The following is a 20050-nucleotide window of genomic DNA, read 5'->3' as shown; positions in this document are numbered from 1 at the left end:
GGCAACATCTTCCTCGTCTGGGCGTGTTACTTGGTTCTATTACTGAGTGACCAGAAGAGCTGCTCATTTTGAATGGGGCCCAGAACAAGAGAAGTTTCTGCAAGGCGTCCAGTTTGCTGTGAAAGCGGCTCTGTCACGTGGACCACATGATCTGTCAGATCCAATGGCGCTTGAAGCGTCAGTGTGGTTAGGGCCACTGTAGGTGAGTCACAGCACAGGACTTTCGGATTTGGGAGCAAGGCCCGATCATCACCCTCGGGTACCTACTCTCCTTTTAAGAACTAGCTTTTGGTCGTCTACTGGGCCTACGTAGAGACTGAACCCTCGACCATGGGACGCCAATTTACACTGCTGTCTGACCTCACATCACGAGCTGCAGGTTTGCTGAACTGCCAGGCTATAACATGGAGCTAACCCAGCAGCGCTCCATCATTCAGTGGAGTGGAATCTCCATGATTGTGCCTGAGCGGGCTGGGAAGGCACAAGTAAGTTACATAAAGAAATGAACCAAATGTCCCTGATTCCTACTGAGTATACTGCCTTCTCTCTGCCAGCCCACACCTAAGACATCATGAAAGAAAAAGGAACAAAGTCAGTTGATGCTGATACAAAAACTTGTATCAACAACAAGGGATACAGCTATCAAGGGGCGCCTGGGTGGCTCAGTCAGTGAAGCCTCTGCCTTCGGCTCAGGTCATGATCGAGGTCAGGTCCTGGGATCGAGTCCCGCATCAGGGTCCTTGCTCAGCGGGGAGCCTGCTTCTCCCTCTGTCTGCCACACCCCCTGCTTGAGTTCTCTCTCTCTCTCTCTCTCTCTCTTCCTTTCTAACAAATAAATAAAAGAAATAAGTAAAAATTAAAATTAAATAAAGAAACACGGTCATCTAAAAGCTTCTGCTCTGTAGGGCCAGAGTCTCTCTAATTCCTCCCCTACTAAGTCTTATTTTCCATTTTGCCTGTTACTTTGATTTTGTAGAACATCTCAGTGCAGCCTTGCATCAGGACGGAAGCTCAAAGATACCCATTGCCAGAAGTGAGAAGAAACCTAGTTGTATCTTTAACAGCTCCCATTCTGTCTTTATTATAGTCAGTCACATACAAAGTCAGCCATAAGTCTAAGTTACAAACTATCAGTATCAGTTCTAAACAAGTCTCCTACAGCTTCCTAGAAAGATCACATTCTGTCAAAATGAGTTTCTTCTCTGGGTTCCTTCCGTATACCCTGAGGCTCTTGGAATTTTGTGGTATGGACTACCTAGTCTGTTTTCATTGCTGATGAAAATTGTTTTTCTTATTTATATATTTCTTTAGCTGATCAATGTTAATTTAGGAGTAGGGAATTGTGTGATTATGTGGGAATTGTGTTATTGTGCTTATGCTCCTACTGCTGTCTTAGCTCAGGATTAAGGCCGGCTTTAGTTATTTGAATAAACTTGCCATTTAGCGTGTGTGTGTGTGTGTGTGTGTGTGTGTGTGTGTGTTGTGTGCATGCATGGATATGTCTGCATGCTTTGATATAGGCATGCACATATGTTCTGTCCATAGGATTAGGTGAATTTTTTTTTCCATGCCCATACCAGTGTTCAGTCTATGTCCAACTACCTAAGTACTAGAAGAGTGGACAAGAATGTATTCCTTTGGTCTCCAGATGAAAACCAGTGAGGGGGTCCACCAGCAAACAGTCTCTATTTTAAACATTATAGTACTTCCAAGGACAAAGATGTCTCTTATTTTTGCTTTTGAACGTTTAACAATACTATTTGTCTTCAATATAAGGAAGAAAGTGACCTAATAATAATGTAGCTAAATTTTGCATATATAAATTTATATTTATAAATATATAAATTTATATATGCAATATAAATTTATATGTATAAATTAATTTTGTATATATAAATATATAATTTATATAAATTTATATTGCATATATAAATATATAAATTTCCCCTTGTCCCATTTTCCTTTATTAAAGTATATTTCTTCCAATTTAAAATTATAAGCTCATATTTTAAAAGACAGCAAATAGGAAGTGAAAAATAAACACACGTATAGTCCCAAACACCCAAAGACAACCCAATTAATATGATATAATCATGTCTTTATGTTGAAATGTATTTGTGATTGACGTTATATAACATTTGGTGCCTTGCCATTATTTCTAAGTACTTCGATTATTGCCTCATACCTTTTGTCAATTTCAGAATATAATTTTGGAGGGAAAGCTATACATGTGCACTTTGTCTTATTTTTGCAAAAGTAGGAAATAATTTTTCTGTATGTTGGGGTTTTTATATTTTGAGTAGTAGAAACTGGAAATTCCCCCCAGTCAGAGAGAATGATTAGGCCAGATATGACATTTTATTTGACTCTCCAGCCCCAGTGCTGAAGTCATTTCAGACATACAGGTTCTTAGCCAAGAGAACTTGTCAGTTCTTCTATGAGATGACATATTTAGGCCTTTTCCCCAGTTCCTGCACATGCATGATGGAATTGATACCCTCGGTGAAGACTGTGTACTAATACCCCAGAAGCTGAAGATGCTTAAAGTCAACACTAGTAAGGTTCCAATTGAATTGTCTCAGATTATAATTCTACGGAATCAGTTTCATCTCAACTAGTCTAATAAATGTGGCCATAACACAATTAGGATTTCTTTAAATTGGTCCAACGTTACTTCTTTGATGTAAGAGCTTCTTAGAGGACAACCAATCGAATCTTATCTCATTCCCTCAATAAGTTCTGGACTAAACACTAAGTAGTATGCCTTGTGGTAAGGAAATTTCTAACTCATGCTATGGCTGACAGTGGAGAAAAATGTCTTTTAAGAACGTTCTTTTTAAAAATATTTTATTTATTTATTTGACACACAGAGAGAGATCACAAGTAGGCAGAGAGGCAGGCAGAGAGAGAGGGGGACGCAGGCTCCCTGATGAGCAGAGAGCCTGATGAAGGGCTCATTCCCAGGACCCCAGGACCATGACCCAAGATGAAGGCAGAGGCTTTACCCACTGAGCCACCCAGGTGCCCCAAGAACGTTCTTAAACAGATCTGGAAGCAAAATGTTTAGAGGCAAAGCAGTGAATGTATATAAAACAACTTTAACGTTTTCAGTAGATTTAGTGGGTCTTATTTACTACATTAATATCAAAGCTCTATCTAGTGGTCAAAACAAGAACTTCTAGTTTCTGTATAAATCAAGTATAATAATAAGCAACTAAGTTAAACAAGATTCTGTTTAAAAAATATAAATATTAATAAAAATGTTGCATTTCTATTATAGAGTTTATTTTACATATATAATTCAGTAATATATTTTATATAATTTCCTTCAATAGATTTGAATTTATCATTGCAAATGTAATACTAAAGTACATGATTAATTACATTATAATGGTTCATTCATTTTTCATTTTGTGGATACGTAAACATACAGAATCATTTTGAGATTACTAAGCATTTTGCAAGAAAAACGACTTAATCTATAGCTAAGTTTATATTTGGTTGTTGTTGTTCAACTGTATCCATATTTACTGAATAAGACTCTTTCCATCTACAATATACTTAGTTTTTACCATTCTAGAGAATGCCCAATAATGCCTAGCTTTTTGTACTTAGAATCAAAAGAGGTTCCTGTAAGTGTTTGGGGCCTAGGGCCTTAGGGAAAAATTAGAGTTAATCTTTTTTTGTCCTTCAACAGCTTTTTTCTCATTCTGGATTTTTTTTTTTTTTGCTCTCTCATTTTAAAAAAAACTATTTGAAGACTAATTAACTTAAAATGCATCCATTTTAAGTGTACATTGTGATGAATTATGATAAATTTATATAACAAGTATTATAGGAAAAATTATTCCTGACACTTATAAAAGAACAGTAAGGCAGTTTTTTTAAAAGATTTTATTTATTTGTCAGTGTGAGAGAGAGCACAAGCAGGTGGAATGGCAGGCAGAGGGAGAAGTAGGCTACCTGCTGAGCAAGGAGCCTGATGTGGTGCTGGATCCCAGGACCCTGGGATCACAACCCAAGCTGAAGTCAGGCGCTTAATTGACTGAGCCACCCAGGCATCCCCAGTAAGGCAGTCTTTATTCAGGACTGTCATGATGGGTGTAGGGACCACTGCAATGGGGTCTTGCAGTCGGGGAGAGAGATTGGGTTCAACTCTGAATACAAGGAAAAGTGCGAATTTATAGTCAAGGAGAGGGTAGGGTTCCATGGATGGAAAACTACTAAGCAAAAACATTAGGAAGGAGGGGGTGGATTCTGGCTAAACCAACCTAACAGGAGTCTTGCTGAAGACAGGTCATTCCGATGGGGTCATAGTAGGAGGTAAGGAACTTGATCAGATTTCAAGGGTGATTAGGTAGGAAGAATGAGGGATTCTGGTTAAACTGGCTTAGGACTCTTGCTAAGATAGCACCACTCAGAGACGAACACAGAAGTTCAAAAGTAGAAGCCTACTTGGAAAACTTCATAGCAGAGCCTGATTAGAGTCTGGTCAAAGAGAATCTTTGTCAGTAACTACCATCATAAGAAAAATACACAATATTTACAGCAATCCCAAAATAGTCCACTGTGTCTTTTTATAGGCAATCCCCATAATCCTTGGTTCATGCAAAATAGCTGAGCATTCTACCAATATTACCATAGACAGTTGTTTTTTCCCCCTGCTTGTGTTCCCTCTCTCTCTCTGTGTCAAATAAATAAATAAAATCTTTAAAAAAATTAAAAATAGAGCTATCCTATGATCCAGCAATTCTGCTTCTGGGTATTTATCCAAAAAGATGAAAACAAACACTGATTTGAAAAGACATATGGGCCCCCATGTTCATTGCAGTGTTGTTTATTTTTTTAAAGACCTTATTTATTTATATGAGAGAGAGTGAGAGAGGAAGTGGGAGAAGCAGACCTCCCCCTGAGCTGGGAGCCTGATGCAGAACTCGATCTCACGACCCCGGGGTCATGACCTGAGCCAAAGGAAGATGCTTAATCCACTGAGACACCCAGGCGCCCCTCATTGCAGAATTATTTACAGTAACCAAGATACGGAAACAACCTAAGTGTCCATCAGTGGATGAATGGATAAAGAAGATGTACACACACACACACACACACACACACACACACACACATACATACACAATGGAAAACTACTTGGCAATGAAAAAGAACAACATCTTGCCATTTGTGACAACATAGATAGAACTAGAGGGTATTAATGCTAAGTGAAACAAGTCAAAGAAAGACAAAGACCATACTAATAAACTGGACTTCATCAAAACTAAAAATTTTGGAGGCAGTTGGCTGGCTCACTCAGTAGAGCATGTGACTTTGATCTCGGGATCATGAGTTCAAGCCCCACATTGAGTGTAGAGCTTGCTTTAAAAAAATAACTAAAAATGAGACAAACTGAGAGAATAAAAAGACAAGCTAGAGGAAAAAAATTTGCAAATCATGCATATGTCTGACAAAATTTTTTTCTTTTTGTATTCTGATTAATGTTCTCAGACTGTTGAGAATTTTTTTTTGTTTAAGCATTTTATTTTTATTTTTTATAATAATTTAAAAAATTTTTTATTTATTTATTTACTTGAGAGAGAGAGAGCAAGAGACTGGGGTGTGGGGAGGAGCAGACGGAGAGGGACAAGCAGACTCCAAGCTCAGTGCAGAGCCCCATACGGGGCTCGATCCCACAACATTGAGATCATGACTTGAGCTGAAATCAGGAGTCAGACACTTAACCAACTGAGCCACCCAGATGCTCCTATTTATTTTTAACAATTTTATTTTAAAGTAATCTCTACACCCAACATGTAGCTCAAACTCAGAACCTTGAGATCAAGAGTCATATGCTCTACCAACTGAGCTAGTCAGGTGCCCCTGTTTGTGTTTAAGCATTTCAAAGGAGTTACTTTATTGATTTCTTTGTAGTATGTTTTCTGATTCTATGTTTGCTATAATTACCATCTCTGTTTCTCAGTACTCTTCTCTGGCTGCCTTCAAGTCTGTACCTTTTTCTTTAGTATTCAGAAGTTTGAATATTATATACTTGAATATTTTTATATTCTGCTCACAATTTTCCATATTTCTTGGGTCTTTAATTTTGTTATCTATTAATAATTTTGGAAAGTTCTCCACTTTTATTTCTTCAAATATTTCTTCTGCCTTGTTCTTTCTTTCTTCTACTGAAATTCTCATTATTCATATATTAGAACATTTGATATTGCCCAACGACTTATAGATGCTCTTCTTTTCCCATTTTTTGATAATTTCTATTACCTACCTTCAAGCTCACTGAGTATTTCTTTGGTTGTCTTTACTGAAGTGTCCCTCCAAGGAATTCTTCATCTGTGTTACTGAGTTTTTCATTTTTAGCACTTCCATTTTATTATGGTTTCCATCTCTTTGCTGAAATTATTTATTTTCTCACTTCTGTTGTCTCTTTTAATATATTAATCATGGTTATGTAAAATTCACTGATAATGCCAATATCTGTGTCATATTTGAGTTTTATTTTGATGATCACATTTCCATTCAGACTGTGTTTTTTCCCTGTTTTTTGATGTGCCCTGTAATTTTTTTTTGTTGTTGAACTCTTGATATTTTGTGTTGGACAATCCATACTAGGGTAAATTGTTTCCCACTTATATTTGGATGTGAGCATGCCTTTCCTGTGTTATGCCTTTAGTGTAGAGTCTTGTGTGAATCCACTCGAAAAAACTGGGTTGGTTGATGTTCGTTTGCTGCTTGGGTTTGAATCTTTTCTTTCCGCCGTGGCTCCCCAGAGAGTATGCGGTTCCCATAGTTCTATCAACTGTGTTTCAGTGTTGTTTTTACTTATTGCTTCTCAGCTTTGGGGTGGAGTGAAGGAGGTCTATTTTGAAGTTCTGAGTAAACCTTGATCTCAGGCACTGTGTAAGGTGATTTCATATGTGGGACCTTTACATGTGTTTCTGCCTCACCACCAGATGTAATGCTGATTCTAATAGGCATGCATGTCCTTCTTCTAGAAACAGCATTCTTTTCCTTTCCCTCAAGTTCTAGTACTATACTCTGTTATTCTTGTTGATGATAATACCTTTCAGACTGACCCATTTCCACATTTTCACTTTCGCCCCAATATTGTAATTATTATAAGGCAGGAAACTAAGCATGGTGATAGTTAATGCAGGATGCTCAGAGAGGTTCACTGATGTGTATAAAAGAGGCTGAATTTCGGAGTCCACCAGACCTGCATTTCAAACCACATTCTGCCGCTTACTAGCCTTGGGAACCTTGTCAAGTAACTTAAATATTCAGCTTCTGTCTCATAACATGGTTAGCTAGTCTCTCCCCTCTGTTCTTACTATTTAGGGTGGCTGGATTGTAAATTGGCAAAATTTGTGTTATAGCAAAACAATAGTTTGGTTTCCCATGGCTAAAAGGTGTTGCATTCAATTATATGAGTATACACATTATCTTCTGTGGCTGCTGTTAACATACTACCACAAATGTAGTGGCTTAGGACAATAAGCATTTATTATCCTGTAATTCTGGGGGATCAGAAGTCCAAACTATTTCTTGCTGGGCTAAAATAAAGGAGTCAACATGATGTGTTTCTTCTGGAGGCTCTAGGAGGAGATCCATTCCTTGGCCTTTTCTAGGTTCTAAGAGGCTCCCTGCAGTCCTTGGTTCATGGCTCCTTCTTGCATTACCAAAGTCACAGGTGTGGCATCTTTAAATCTCTCTCTCTCTGGCTTTGACTCTCCAGTTTCTACTTAAGAGGACCTTGTGATTCCAGTAGGCCCAACCTGATAACCCAGGATAATCTTATCTCAAGATCTTTAACTGAATCATATCTGCAAAGTCTTTTTTTTTTTTTTTTTTTTTTTTTTTGCTATGTAAGTTAACATATTCAAAGGTGTGGGGGATTAAGACAGAGTCATCTTGGAGGGGGGCATTGTTGTGTTTATCATAGTATATATAAAATTGGCGGGAGGTGATATAAATATGCTTTAGGCTATGAAGCAATCGTATTTCCATTATACCATGGTTCTAAAGCCTAGCTCTGCCGCTCAAACAATAAGAAAGACCCCTCTCTCACACCAAATATACGATCCTGGACCCTATCCTAGATTTGTAGGTGTAGAACCTTGGAAAATGTATTCCCGAGAAATCTTCCTACATCTCCTCCCCAAAATGACTTCCTAACACAGCAAGTCTATAAACCAGCATTTGAGGTTTTTCTTAACCCTCTGCCAATTTTAATGACTTATGGCATCACATCGTTGATTCCCAAAACATGTTTGTGAAGTAATTTTCCCACATTGGCATGCTCCAATAAAAGCGTGTGGCCAGAATTTTTGAAGGTTTCTTTATATTTTATTCTGCTCCTGGAGATTGTTAGGTATTAGCATCTAAAGGCTCTGCAAATCCCACAGTACACAAGCCTGGTTAACTTCATTTAAACTAGTTTCTCCCAAACTTACTTGACTACAGAACACTTTTCTGCCCTTAAAACTTATCAATATCCCATAGAATACACTTTAATAAATGCTTCCTTAGGATCTAGTGAAAGCAAGATCAAGAGTTTTGATTCCAAGGAGAAAGAGAATAAAGTATGGTTGCTTTTTGGGAAGTGGGGTGTGACTGTTTTTGAGAAACTAGTGATATCGACTCACATATACCGACACTGGGTCTGAAATATACATGCAAGTAAAATGTTCAACCCAGACTCGCAGATACAAATTCTTCCTTGCCAATATTTTGCCTTGTTTATTTCAACTCTCAGCTTCTTGACTTACTATTACTTGGAGTTCTGGCGAACAAACGATAAGCTACTTTTCTCATGATAAGAGACAGTACCTATCTTTCCAGGTGTATTTTAGAGAAAACGGATTGCTTTCAATCTTAAAACATGTATTGGCATTGGACACATGCTGTTTTATGCTGGTCTCCAGAAGATTCTTGATAAGAATCGGAATTGAGATGAGCTGACTATTGAGACTTATGTCCATAGAAATGTCAGCAGTATTTCTGATGAGGTTTTCCAGAACGTAGACGAAAGAATTGTGTTCTTAAAGTATAACTAATGAACATTGAGTAGTAAAATATTGGGACTAACTGGAAGGTGGTATTTGAATTTGACCAATATCAAGGTTTAAACATTTTAAGTAGGTTTAATGTCTGTAAAACTATGAGAATAAAGGCAATCAATGTGCAGTGGATAAAAGTGCAAATACTGGAGCTAGCGTCTCTGGAATAAAAGACCCCAGTTTTGGGGCACCTGGCTCAGGTCATGATCCCCGCGTCCTGGAATCGAGTACTGCATCCGGCTCCTTGCTCAGCGGGAAGCCTGCTTCTCCCTCTGCCTTGACCCCTCCCCCTGCTTGTGCTCACTTTCTCTCTCTCCAACAAATAAATTTAAAAAATTCCTTAAATAAAAAACAAAAGACCCCAATTCTGCTATTAAAAGTTGTAGGGTGTTGGATAAGTAACAATCTTTCTTTCCTTCAGTTGGTTCATATGTAAAGTGAGGTAACACTAGTATCCACTTTGTAAGATGTTTTTGAAGATTCAATTAGTTAACATATGTATAACAGAGCAATTCCTGGTTTATATCGTACCCTAATCCCTGCTATTATGATAATTACTACCCTGAAAATCATACACCAAATAACAGTGAATCCTTATGAGGTTTTTTTGGTTCCTGTGTTTTTCTAAGATTTTATTTTTAAATAATCTCTATGTCCAACATAGGGCTCAAAACTTAAAAACCCAAGATCAGGAGTCACCTGCTTCACCGACTGACCCAACCAGGCACCCCTCATGAGGTTATTTTAAAATTTTATGCTGGTCTTTGTCTCAGAGAATTAAGTAAAGCTCAATTTGGTGGGGTTTTGTTAAAATTGGTTATTAAATAGATCTCAAAAAGTGAGCAGCCTTTTATTCTTTTAATCAATGTATTTAAGAATTTTTTAAATTTTGATTTTCAAAAATTGTATTTTTCAAAATCTCTTTTAAGATTGATAACAAAGTACAGAAAATAAGATCTTTTGCAGTTTTCTTATAAAAATGTTTACAGAAAGGAAAGTCAACATCCTGAATGTCTTAATTTGGTAAGGGCCAAGCTGGTGCGCTGTGCTAGATCATCTCAATTAGTAAGATCCAGATTGAAATTGAATCTTACTGTTTAGGGGCTACCCAGTCCCAAAACTAAAATAGCCTTCAGTTCAGACACCTGAAGCACAGTCTGGACAAATTCCAATGCTAGATTTAGGATCAAAGTTGAGTATGGGAAATTTATCACTTAGTGTATTATTAATTTAAATTGTTCTCTTTCAATAGCATTATAAATCATTTATCAATTTATTATAAAACTTTCAAATAAAATCTAGCTGAATTAGAATAGGCAATCCAGTTTTGATTAAGAGACTCAGGCAATAGGGACATCATGATGTTATCATTATTTATTGATGGTAATATTATAATCCTGTACTTACTGTGTGTCTGATTGCTCCAAGTGCTTTATTTGCATAATCACATTCAAGCCTCACAAATATCTTCCTGAAATAAATATTTTGCCCATAGTACAGATGAAGAAATAGGTTTTAAGTGATTAAAGGACTTATCCTTTGTTACATAGCTAGTGATTTGCAGAACCAAAACATGCATAATATTGTCTGACACAAAGATGTATGCCATAAACCTCTACAGTATTAACTCCATCGCAAAGCAAAATTAATTTTCTATTAAAATATCAATTTTTTTTTATTAAGAGAGAGAAACATGTAGCCGATGAGTATATGGTGACCTTTAAGGAAATGTTATGATGTTTCCGTATGAAGAGGGAAATGTGAAAAGAACAGGGATTTTGGTGGTTTGTTTAAAGATTTTTTTAAATTTATTTGACAAAGAAAGAGAGTGTGTGAGTGAGCACACAAGCAAGGGGAGTGGCAGGCAGAGGGAAAGGGAGAAGCAGGGTCTCCACTGAACAGGGAGCCCTATGTGGGGCTCAATCCCAGAACCCTGGGATCATGACCTGAGCTTAAGGCAGATGCCTAACTGAGTCATCCAGATGCCCCAAGAGCAGGGATTTTGGAGTGAGAAAGACTCCTTGGAGTGAGAAAGGGATTTTGGAGTGAGAAAGACTGGCTTGAGTGCTTAGGAGCTGTGTGATCTATAAAACAGATAATAACAACAACATTAATTGTCAGGAGAAATAATATAAGAAGATCTAGCAGAGAGCCTGGAACATAGGTTACCCAGTCAATAAAATTAGCAATTTAAAGGCTCTGAGAAATACTGCAGTAAAAAACCCACAAATGGGCCCATGTTTCTCAAGTGGAACTCCTTTTGAATGTCATTTACTCCATGGAACCCAGTGTTCCAGAGAAGCAAGATTGGGAAACTGAGTTTTAAAAATTGTGCGATAGGAGTAGTAATAGAAAGGGAAAAGAGGGCAGAGATGCAGAGCATACCATTTAAGTTGATTCTACCAGCCTGAATTAATGATGAGGCATCAAGAACGATAAAAGAAGAGGAAGGGTAAATGATGCAAAAGTTGGAGTCTGAACTGAATTAAAGTGTCCTCAGTTTTGACTTGAGTATTTTTTTAAAATGTATTTTCATGTCTAATGTTGGGGCTTTCTATTCAGGCCTTCAGCATTTTGCAGGGAGATGTCATTGATATAATGGGAATGGTAGGGTACCTGGGTGGCTCAGTCCGTTAAGCAGCTGACTCTTGATTTAGGCTCAGGTCATGATATCAGGGTCCTGGGATCGAACCCCGCCTTGGCTCCATGCTCAGTGAGAAGTCTGCTTCAGGGTTCTCTTTCTACTTCTGCCCCCTACCACCTCGCTCACTCGCTCTCTAAGATAAGTAAACAAATCTTTTTAAAAAAGAAATAATGGGAATGGAATTAATTGAATTTACTGACTATGGCTCCAAGAATATTCTTGCTACCATGCCTAAATGTTTAGGCATATTGTATTTCTACATTGCTAGTACTGTGTGGAGAGGACTCAGAGACAGAAATAATCTCACGAGTACACCATGTTTCTGAGAAATGCTAAACGTTTAGAGACCTTTGGATTTTGGGTATGAAAGAATGAATGGTTTAAGGACATGGTAAGTGGGTGCCACAGGATCCATCGTGATTAAAGGAACCCTGTCTAATGGAGCATATTTGGATGTTTCCAGCAATGTGGTGGATGACAGCGTCCTAAGGCAACAATTGTTTTCTATATATTTCCTTAACTGAGGTATTAGTGGAGCAAATTGTGATATGTATGAATGGATTTGAATGGACTATAATAAATGTTTGATTGGAGTAACCTGCTGATTTCTTAATCAAGAGGACAATAAGACAAAATCTTACAGCTGAAGGAGAAACAAAGGTTGGAATGATCTCATTGCAGCAACATTTTCTCAGAAAAGCATAATTATGTAATAAATCCCCATGTACAACAATATTTCTTAATAGGAAAAAATGAGATCCATTGAAAATGAAAACATTCAGAATGCATAGAAATGGAGCTAATTTTATAGCATTTCACTATTATGTATTGAAGTTTTTATTTTGTAAACACAAGCAATTTATTTCATAAAAGCAAACTAATTATTCCCTCTCCCTGCAAAAATGGAGAAAAAAAACCCTGTAATTTACTCATTCCTACTCAGAGTTAAAGATACACTCCACAGATACGAAATGAGCCCACTCTTTTGAATGCTACTGGCTGACATTTTACTGTTTAGGTGTGATGATCTCTCTAGATTTCACATTAGGAAGTAACACCATCCTTGGAAGAGAGACAGAAAGCAAATAAAGGAAAAACAAAACACAGCCTGAAAGTAATTTCAACAGTTTCCTATGCTTTGTTCTTCTCTTCCCTTACAAACGTCAGAGTCAACTGTTGTTTAAGATGATAAGGTGTGGAAAGGGAAACCTGGTAACATCCACTGGTTTGAGCCAAACCTCTTTTTATTTCACAGGCAGGGGCAGCGAGTCAGTGGAGATGATCTCAAACACAGCTTGGCCGTGCACATTCATCATTCTTTCATGCTAGGAATTAAATGCTGAACTGCCTCTCCCCAGCCATCTTACTGAATAGTCTTCCTGCTCCAATGGGTGAGTATTGTTTGTTTGGAGAAGAGTACTCAGAGGCTTTCTTGTTGGAGCAGAATCCTGCCAAGGATCACCTTTTTACAGGTTTTTGAATCTTCTCAATTAGAAATAAAGCTGAAGGGATGGAAGCAAAAAGGATTTCATAGGCATACCAATGGTCAGGTAAAGTACTGGTGAAGAAAATCAAGAGTCCTTGGAATAGAAGCTGAAAACGTATAAAGAATAGAAAAATAACTTCATTTTGTAAACATTTCTAAGCTTTAAAAACATGGACCTTGACATATATAACGAGTTAAGCCTTGCCTGGAGAATTTGAAAATTGAGTGCCTGTTCTTTTGAAAACGGAAATTGTGCATTACAACACTCCCTGAGTGGAAGTCAACTGGCAAGGTCATTCTACTTCCTGATAGTGTTTCGTTTACTTACCGTGTAACAGTGGAAAGATCAGTGTATGTGGATTTTGAAGGCACAGACTCATCTACCAACTCTGCCATTTATTATCTAAATGAGTTTAGAAATGTGAGTTTTAAAAAAATTGTTTATACTAAAAAGTTATAAAATATATTCTCATAGTAAAAATTCAAACTGTAGAAGAGGGTATACATAGAAAAGTCATTTTTCCACTCTCCAGTCCTACTGTAGTTTGTGTATCATCCCAGAAATGTTAATGTATTTGTAAGAATTTAAGTATTTTTCATTTAAAAAATATACATAGGGTCACATTAGGCATATTCTTCTACAGAGTGTGTTTAAAAATAATATTTCATGGATATTTTTCCGCATTACCACATACAGACTTTCTTCATCTTTTTTTTCCTTTTTTCTCCTACTGTTAACATTTTATTTTATATTTCATTTTATTTTACTTTATTTTATTTTTAGTTTCATGGTAGAATTTAGTGACTCACCATTTGCATAGAACACCAAGTGTTCATGAGCACCCTCCTTAATGCGCTTCATCCAATTAATGACCCCTTCCCCCACAACCCACCTCCCCTCCAGGAATCCTCAGTTTGTTCCTTATAGTTAAGAGTCTCTCGTGGTTTGCCTCTCTCTGTTTGTATCTTATTTTGGTTTTCCTTCCCTTCCCCTATGTTCATCTGTTTTGTTTCTTAAATTCCACATATGAGTGAAATCATATGGTATTTGTCTTTCTCTGACTGACTTATTTCACCTAACGTAATACACTCTAGTTCCATGCATGTTGTTGCAAATGGATATTTCCCCACATCTAGACCTTCTTCATCATTTTAAAGACTGGATAATTGATTTACTCAATTGCCTATCAATGGACATTTGGATTAAACCCAGTATTTTATTCATAATATCTTTCTGTACTGGCTCATTGTATGGCAGTGCGTGAGTACTCTGGAGTGCCTTCTACAGTTTACATTTTCATTGACTAGAAGTACAGATGATTCGATTTTTTTTTAAAGATTTTATTTATTTATTTGACAGAGAGATATCACAGTAGACAGAGGCAGGCAGAGAGAGAGAGAGAGGGAAGCAGGCTCCCTGCTGCGCAGAGAGACCCATGCGGGACTCGATCCCAGAACCCTGAGATCATGACCTGAGCCGAAGGCAGCGGCTTAACCCACTGAGCCACCCAGGTGCCCAGATGATTCGACTTTTAAATGTTCTCTGGCTGGGTTGGCAGTTGAAACTGAGCACCTATGATCTCATCAGTACTAGAAGAATGGCGTCATTCCCATGACAGTTCTAAACCAATGAATTCATGACATGCTAATGTGGTCCTGGATCACTTCAAATGGTGAAAGTGTAGCTTATGTGTACAAAGGTCACTGTCACTTCATGTAGAGGAAATAACCAAAATATATCAATGTAGACAGCAAAATAAATAAATGTTTTCAGTATAAGTCCCAATATTCAATTGGTGTCAATACAATGGTCCAAAATAATCTTGAAGACCACGGCAATTTTTAGCTGTATTGATGAGACATGACATTTACTGTTTAAATTCAGCTGCTGAAAGAATTCCTTTACAAGGAAGATGGAAAATGAGAAATTTATAATGTACATCACTTGCAGACTGCATTACTTTTTGGACACACATGACTAATCAAAATTTTGTTATTGTTACATCTTTTTACTCTATGTCCACATCATAATGATAAACTAAAGCTCTTTTTTTCTTTTTTTTTTAAGACTATTTATTTTTTTATTTGGAGAGAAAGAGAGAGAGAGAACAAGCCAGGGGGAGGGAGAGGGGCATGCTGACTCAGGGCTGAGTGTGGAGCCCAGCATGGGGCTTGATCTTACAATCCCGAGATCATGACCTAAGCGGGAATCAAGAGTTGGATGCTCAGCTGACTGAGCCATCCAGCCACCACTTCTTTTCTTTTCTTTTTTTAAAGCTGTTAGTTTCTGAGCATGTTCTTCTCCATGGAAGAGAAAGAACAGTGAAACTTTAGTGAAAGTAAGTTGAGAAGCTAAATGGTCTTTGATGTTGAGGCAGTTATTTACATTCTGATAGAAGTACTCAAGGAAGAGGGGCACCTGGGTGGTGCCCGTGGTTAAGTTTCTAACTTTGGTTTCAGCTTGGGTCGTGATCTCAGGGTGGTGACTGAACCCTGAGTCGGGCTCCACACTCAGCAGGGAATCTGCTTGAGACTCTCTCTCCCTCTCCCTTAATCCCTCTCTAAAATAAATAAAATAAATAAATCTTTAAAAAAAGTACTCAAAGAAGAATCTTCTTTGCTCCGTGGCTATTATAAAGGGAAAGGAATAATGAATCCTTAGGTACTAAGTAGTCCTTCTGCTTTGGCTCAATTTCCAGACAAATTCAAAAGTTTCTTCAAACAGTTTCAAAACTTGAACTTTGGTATTTCCATTTCCCACAAGTAACACATTGAAAAGGTATGTAGTATAAATGTTAAGTATGTGGTCATTGGTAATAGTCATGTTTGTTAACAATCCAGCCCAAGCAGTTGCATAGTGGAATTAAGGGAACCACAGAAAAAATTCTCACAGACTTGATGAATATCTTTAACTTATTCTGATTTTTAACATTCACATTTAGGTTATTCTTTGCATTTAAAGCTTTGCTTTTGGGGTACTGGGTGGCTCAGTCATTAAGTGTCTGCCTTTGGCTCAGGTCATGGTCCCAGAGTCTTAGGATAGAGTCCTGCATTGGGCTCCTTGCTCAATGGGGAGTCTGCTTCTCTCTCCACCTGCTCTACCTGCTGCTCCCCCTGCTTTTGTGCACATGTTCGCGCTCTCTCTCTCTCTCTCTGACAAATAAATAATAAAAAAAATCTTTAAAGCTTTGTCTTTAGTACTGTGGCTAGGATTGTTGATTACATTCCAACAATTGGAATACCACCCAATTAACAAATTACAGCTTGGTTAGCTGAAAGGCTACATTGTTGTCCAGAACAACCAAACTTTTTTAATAATTACAGAATTGTGGGGTTTTTTTTAGATTTTAATAATGTCTCTATTCATAAGCATGTATGTACATAAAATAAATGAAATACAGTACTCATCCTTGGCAAATAGTTTGATTGGTTGCCAGTTTGAATAAGACATTATTTTGCCATAAAGTCTATTCCTCAGTTTTATTTTTTATTTTTAATTTTAGTTGGAAATGTAAAAGACTTTATCTTTTTTTTTTTAAGATCTTATTTATTTGTTAGAGAGAGAGAGAGAGAGTGGGAGCACAGGCAGACAGAGTGGCAGGCAGAGGCAGAGGGAGAAGCAGGCTCCCTGCCGAGCAAGGAGCCCGATGTGGGACTCCATTCCAGGACCCTGGGATCATGACCTGAGCCGAAGGCAGCTGTTTAACCAACTGAGCCACCCAGGCGTCCCAAAGACTTTATCTTTTATACATAAAATTTATGAATCTAAATGTTTCTTTTTCTTCTTGCACCAAGACATAAACTTTGGATTTCCAGCTTTATTGATATATATTTTACAAATAACATTGTGGAATCTTCAGGTGTGCAGTGGGATGATTTGACATATGTGTGTGTATATATGGGTGTGTCTGTGTGTATATATATATTGTGAAATGATTACTACAAGGTTGGTTAACACATCCATCACCTCACATAGTTACCATTTTTTTAATTTTTTTTAATTTTTTTAAAAGATTTTATTTATTTATTTGAGAGAGAGACAGTGAGAAAGAGCACGAGCGAGGAGAAGGTCAGAGGGAGAAGCAGACTCCCCATGGAACTGGGAGCCCGATGCGGTACTCGATCCCGGGACTCCAGGATCATGATCTGAGCTGAAGGCAGTTGTTGAACCAACTAAGCCACCCAGGCGTCCCACCATTTTATTTTTGTGTTGAGAATATTTAAGATCTGTTCTCTTAGCAAATTTCAAGTGTACAATACAGTATCATTAACTATAGTCACCATGCTGTACATGAGATTTTTAGAACTTATTTATCTTACAACTGAATGTTTGTATACTTTGATCAATATTTCCCCATTTAAAAAGGAAGATTTTATTTAATGATTTATTTAGCACAAATTGGGGGAGGAGTAGAGGGAGAGAGAGAGAGAGAACCTCAAGCAGCCTCTGAGCTGAATGTGGAGCCTGATGTGGGGCTTGATCTCAAGACCCGGAGATCCTTGAGCTGAAATCAAGAGACAGACGCTTAACCAACTGAGCCACCCAGACGTTCATCAACATTTCCCCATTTCCCTCACCCACCAACTCCTAGCAACCACCAATTTACTCTGAGTTCAACTTTTTTGGATTCCACATATGAGTGAGATCATACAGTGTTTGTCTTTCTCTGCCAGACTTACTTCACTCAGCATAGGGCACTCAGGACTCATTCATGTTGTTGCAAATGGTGGGATTTCCCTCCTCTATATATTGCACCTTTATCCATTCATCTGTCAACAGACACTTAGGTTGTTTTCAAGTCTTGGCTATTGTGAACAATGCTGCGATGAACATGGAAGTGCAGATATCTCACTCTCTGTTTCTTTGCCCTGGGAGCAGCTGTCCTGCCACAGCCTCTCATCCCCTGAAATTGTACACCTGCACAACATTTGTCTCCACCCCCTTCTTGGCTAGGAGCACCTGTCAGCTGTTAAGCCAATCATTGCAGTCTGCTAAAACCACCCAAGGCACTGACAGGTGTGAGCCTCAACAGTTTGGCAGCCGCACATCCCCTGATATCACTTATTCCTACCACAGGTTCCGATCAGTGCCATTTCATGGGCCATTGAAGTAGCAGCCATGTTCATTGAGACTGAGGCTCAATGAGGGGTGGCTGGCTCTGGGGCTGGAATTGGGACCATGTTTGAGAGCCTCATTGTTGATTAAACCAGGAACTCCTCTCTGAAGCAACAGCTCTTCTCCTATGCCATTCTAGGCTTTGCCTTCTCGGAGGCCACAGGGCTCTTGTGTCTGCTGCTGGACTTTTACATCCTCTTTGCCATGGGAGGGAGCCGTTTCCACCTCCCATAGATCTTTCTCCTGTGTTTCTTGTGCCCTGTATGTTCCTTTTCCTATACCTCCCCAGGCAGCCTAGGGAAAGTGGCTGGCTCGGGATTTGACAGAGGGAAGAAAAATAAATACTATATTCATAAGAAAAAAAAATAAGTGTAGAGATACTGATTTCATTTCCTATGTATATATACTCAAAAGGGAGATTAATGGATCAAACGATGGTTCTATTTTTATTTTTTTAGGAATCCTCATCCTCTTTTCCACTGTGGCTCTATCAATCTGCATTCCCACCAACTGCACAGGGGTTTCTTTTCTGTGTATCCTGGCCAACACTGGTTATCTCTTGTTTTTTGATGATAGCCCTTTTAACAAGTTGAGGTCATCTCTCACTGTGTTTTGGATTTGCATTTCCCTGATGATTAATGATGTTGAGCATCTTTTCATGTTCTTATTAGCCATTTGTATGCCTTGTTTGGAAAAATGTCTATTCAGTTCCTCTGCCTAATTTTAAATCAGATTATTTGGTTTTTTAGTATTGAACAATATGAATTCCATGTAAATTTTTATATTAACCCCTTATCAGATACATGAGTTGCAAATATTTTATCCTATTCTGTAAATTTTCATTTTGTTGATTGTTTCTTTTACTGTGCAAAAGCTTTTTAGTTTGATGTAGTCCTACTTGTTTATTTTTGGTTTTGGTGTGTCCAAAAAATCTTTGCCAAGACCAATGTCAAAGAGCTTTTCTGTTCTTTTCTTCTAGTTTTATACTTTCAGGTCTCACATTTCAGTCTCTAATATATTTACTAATTTACTATTAATTTTTGTGAGTGATGCAAGCTGGGGTCCACTTTTCATTCTTTGGCATGTGACTATCCAGTGTTGCTTTGGCTGGGATGCAGTGCTGGGCTGGGTGCAGGAGGCTCCTGCAGGCTGATGCTAGGGTCTCCAGACACATTCCTCATCTTATAAGGCCTCAGTTTTTATATATGTTTAACAAAAGTAATGCTTTATAAATGAACAACAGATCACTGTTGGCTAATCTGATATTCCAAAGGAATAGTTCATTAAAGAGAAATTAGAAAATGGATGGCAGTAGGCCAATGAGATATTTGGAGCCAGTGAGAATTCTAGAGAAGTCTTCCTAATATATTTTTACACACTAAATTGATTATTCTGTGTTCCCCAGATCACACGTAAAGTGACCCACTTCCTCCTTTGTTGATTGATGTATGCATGTCTTGCCTATTTCCAAATTGGGACTTCAGATGATGGATGATATCAGATACCATCATAATACATAGTACAATCAGAAGTACTCAACACAAGGAGAGAGACAGAAACCAAGAAGTAGTGAGAGGAGAGGATAGAAACAAGGCCCTGAATGAGGAAATCATGCTTTTTAGAGACCAGGGCCAATTTGGAAATGAAATAGATTCCAGAACTCTATAATTGTTATAAGGAGAAATAATGTTAGTTTTTTTTTCCTGAATGGGCTTACTTTTAGTTTTCATTTCTGA

The 20050-nt window shown here is 37.9% G+C and overlaps 2 pseudogenes; one reads left to right on the top strand and one right to left on the bottom strand.

Annotated features, from left to right (window-relative positions):
• Positions 1 to 15180: 15180 nt before the first annotated feature.
• On the bottom strand, positions 15181 to 16328 carry LOC116859510 (annotated as a pseudogene).
• Positions 16329 to 18024: 1696 nt separating this feature from the next.
• LOC116859509 lies at positions 18025 to 18548 on the top strand (annotated as a pseudogene).
• Positions 18549 to 20050: the final 1502 nt, after the last annotated feature.

The sequence above is a fragment of the Lontra canadensis genome, unplaced genomic scaffold (assembly GCF_010015895.1).
Source record: "Lontra canadensis isolate GAN:19392208 unplaced genomic scaffold, GSC_riverotter_1.0 scaffold157, whole genome shotgun sequence".
Taxonomy (NCBI): Eukaryota; Metazoa; Chordata; class Mammalia; order Carnivora; family Mustelidae; genus Lontra; species Lontra canadensis.
Note: the sequence above shows the minus strand (reverse complement) of the source record. Positions and strands in the feature narration are given on the sequence as shown.